Here is a 3,466-nt window from a genome sequence, read left to right as displayed (position 1 = left end):
TTATGCACAACTCCCAGGTCCAGGTGTACCTTGTATTGGTTCTGCTGCTCCCCAGCCAGCCTCTCATAGTGTTCCTCCTGCTCTGTGAGTTGCACTACCAGCCAGCAGCCACCAATCTCCACCATGCATGCCTTCAGTGGCAGGTGGCTCAGCTCCCTGTTAGCTCCTGGGAGAACTTCTGGTAACTGTCCATGGGGACTTCTAGGACTATCCCTGGAACTTCATCTTCTTGGAAGAGTTCACAGCGGCTGGGGTGCTGAATCTCACTCAGCCTTCTCGTAATGCTCCGGTCCTCAGCCAGCTTCTGGATCCACATCAACTTCTCATTTTCTCTGTCTTGTTCCTGGTCATCTTCATGGCCTTTGGTGCCTTTACTTGGTTGTTCTTTAATTGGGCCAAGTAGTTGCAGATGATGCTCTGCTGCCAGATCTACTCAGTCCACTTGGGGAACTCAGGCTCACTCCTCCTGCAGCTGCTGCTGCTTCTCCTCCAAGAAGATGAACATGGCAGACACGGCCCACTCGAGGAGCTGAGAACGTGCTGGGCTGGTCCTTCGTGTCAGCTATGAGCTCACACAAGACAGCTAGGCATTTAGAGGTAACTTGGTGGGTCACCTGCTGATCTAGTCAAGCATGATCTCCTTGTCCTCCTTCCATTGCTCCAGGGCCTCATGAATCCATTTCAGCCTTTTTTGTTTGAGAGCTAAGACCCTGAAGCCACTGCCTTCCCAGGGAGTCCTTCTTCTCCTTCTCAGTGGCATCTGGCTACACTGTGAGGTACACCTTCTTGTGGGTGTGCCACAGCTGCTGGGGATTTCAGGGCTTCTCAGAGATGTCCAATTTCTTTGCGTTCTAGATAAGGTCAGAGGGGTTCTCCCTGAACCAGGCCAGGTTTTGTTCAAACTCCTATTTTTCCTCCTGGAAGTCCTAAATATACTTCATGTTCTTCTCCAGAAGCTTCTTGTATTTCTTGGACAGACTCTTGATCAGGTCCAGGTTGCTCATCTTGGAGTGGAATTTTACATAGTACATGGTCCACTTCTCCATGATGAAGCAGAAGCGGGGGTGAGGGGTATCTTTGGGAAGTCAGGGAGTGTCTTGAGATTTTTGCCTTTGTAAGGTTTTGGTTTTTTTTAATGTGTTCAAGAGCATTGGGGATCAATTGGGTCGATATTTGGAACTTCCTCACCTTGTTAGAAATCCTGACTCATTTGAGCTTGCATGTGTTGCCAGAAAAATCTTTAAATTGACTCTTTCAGAGTCCATGTGTGACTTGGTGGTTTTGAACTTGGAGCTGTTGGTGGATGGAAAGTTGTTCTTCATGCGCTCCAGCAGGGTTAGGTGTTTTCTGGGATGAGCAGTTGTGGCCTTTGGGGGCAGTCAGCTTCTCCGTTCAGCGTCCAACTGTCCAGCCATCTCCTTGGTAGCACTGACTGGGCAACTGGGGTGGCAGGCACTGGTTGAAAGAGGGCCAAGTGCTGCAGTGCTGGCCTCCATCTTCCAGCTCTAACCAGCCAGGTGTGGAGCTCAGTATCATCCCACTGCTCCCTGTCTGGCCCAGGCGGCCGGGGTTTGGGCTTTGCAGGCCATCGTGGGAGTTGGGTTTGCATGTGGCATCGCCTGGGCAGAGTGATAGCTCAGAGGACTAACAGGCATGAGCCAGGCCTTCGGAGCTCAGGCTGGCCGGGCCTGGCTCTGTCCCCCGCCCCTGGGACCCCAGGAGTGTCCAGGTCGAGGTGAAGAGACAAGAACAGCAGTGTGAAAGCAGATGCTCAGGGCACTGCCCGTCCTGTGCTCACTCACAGGCGGGAGCGCGATGGTCTTATGTCTACACTGAGCCTGTCAGGAGCAGCCAGAGGCTGGGAGGTACAGCAGGAAGGACAGGGGCTGTCACCCGGGCTGGCCTGGGTTCAAATCCCGGCCCAGCCCGTCCTGGTCACATGCCTGTGAGCAAGTGGCATCTTTCCGTCCAGCCTTGGTTTCGCCTTCCTGAGATGGCGCTGGGCATGGTTCCTGGTTCCTGCATGTAACCGAGTGTGCTTTCTCTGTCTCCTTCCCTGGCCTGGGAACTGACTCTGCTGCATTTCTCCTGCTCCATCTGCTCTTTCAGGGATCACCTTCAGCACCCTGGCGGGACTGGTCTTTGACCGGACAATTGAGAAGGACACGCAGGCGGGCGGGTTCTCAGACTCCCACAGTGCCCTGCGGTAAGAGGCACCTTGGTGAGGCCTGGCCGGCTTGGGGGGACCTGGGATGGGGGACATCACAGGCCTTCATGGGCCCGGGCCCTTGCAGCACTGTCAGAGAGGAGCCCAGGACACTTCCCAGAAGCCTGCAACGTTCTCGGTGACTGCAAGGAAAGGATTTCCCCTCTCCCAGCTGTGCGGGCACCTGGCTGTTTCCCGTGTGTTCTGTGGGAGCTTGGCAGAGGCTGGGACCAGCTGGCAACACGAGATGACACAGAGAACACAGTGCCGTCTCAGGCTGAGGGGACAGGGGTGTGGCCCGGGGCGGGGGCGGGGCAGCACTCCCTGTGTGGAGCAGGTTGGAGGGAGGCAGGTTTCAGCTGGGTGGGGGGCAGCTAGCTGGGCTCCCTAGCACGGGAGCAGACCACACCTTCAGTGTCTTGACTCATCTGTGCCTGCAGCGGACTTGTGGGCTGGACACAGCTCTCCCCTCTGCATTCTCCAGCCTAGAAACTGAGACTCAGAGAGGTCCAGCCGCTGTCTGGAGTTGGTAAATGGCAGAGCTGGGACTTGAACTCAGCAACATAGAGGGGTGGCCAGGCTGGGCCTTCAGTTGGGAGCCCCAATAACAGTGCCTCAGGTCCTTCTCACAGGGCGAGTCCCTTCCCTGAAGTAGGGTTTTCCAACCTCCAAAGCTGGGGATCCTGTTTCAGTTCACATACAGTCACTATGGCCTCATTTCAGGGACTGGATTCCAGAACCTGTATTTCAGAGTGTGCTTTTTAGCTCTCCCTACAAGGTAAATTTGATCTTAACATAACACAGTGTCTTTGGAAATGTGACATAATGCAAAATGTGAATAGTATCATTTGCAGAAGAAATCCAAGCTTAAGATGAAAGACAAGCCAGGGAGCCAGATGCTAGGAGCCTATGTAGGACAAGGATCTCAGTAAAAGGAGCTGCAGACAAGAGATCCTTCTTTACCAATGCTGGGTTTAGGACCAACGAGAGCTGTGTGTTTCAGGAGAGCCTTGGCTTGCTGTCCACCCCTGAATGTTACAGTGTGGCATAGTGTGGCCTGGTGTACAACCCTCCCCAAATGTTACAGAAGCCATGTACACAACTTTCAGAAAGTGCCTGAAAATGACCTTGGAGTCAGACAACATACAGCTTTTCAGGTGGACCTTCTCTCACTTTGTAATTAACCATGAGAAATATAGAAGAAGCCATCAGAGTGCTGTTTCATTTTTCCTCATTCTTCTGTGACAGAAGATTTTAAGA

At 53.3% G+C, this 3,466-nt stretch overlaps 1 pseudogene; it reads right to left on the bottom strand.

Moving 5' to 3' along the window:
- Positions 1-490: 490 nt before the first annotated feature.
- On the bottom strand, positions 491-1,379 carry LOC101701502 (nucleolar transcription factor 1 pseudogene; annotated as a pseudogene).
- Positions 1,380-3,466: the final 2,087 nt, after the last annotated feature.

The sequence above is a fragment of the Heterocephalus glaber genome, unplaced genomic scaffold (assembly GCF_053883595.1).
Source record: "Heterocephalus glaber isolate CG9 unplaced genomic scaffold, H.glaber_assembly_v1.0 deba00001615, whole genome shotgun sequence".
NCBI classification, from domain to species: domain Eukaryota; kingdom Metazoa; phylum Chordata; class Mammalia; order Rodentia; family Bathyergidae; genus Heterocephalus; species Heterocephalus glaber.
Note: the sequence above shows the minus strand (reverse complement) of the source record. Positions and strands in the feature narration are given on the sequence as shown.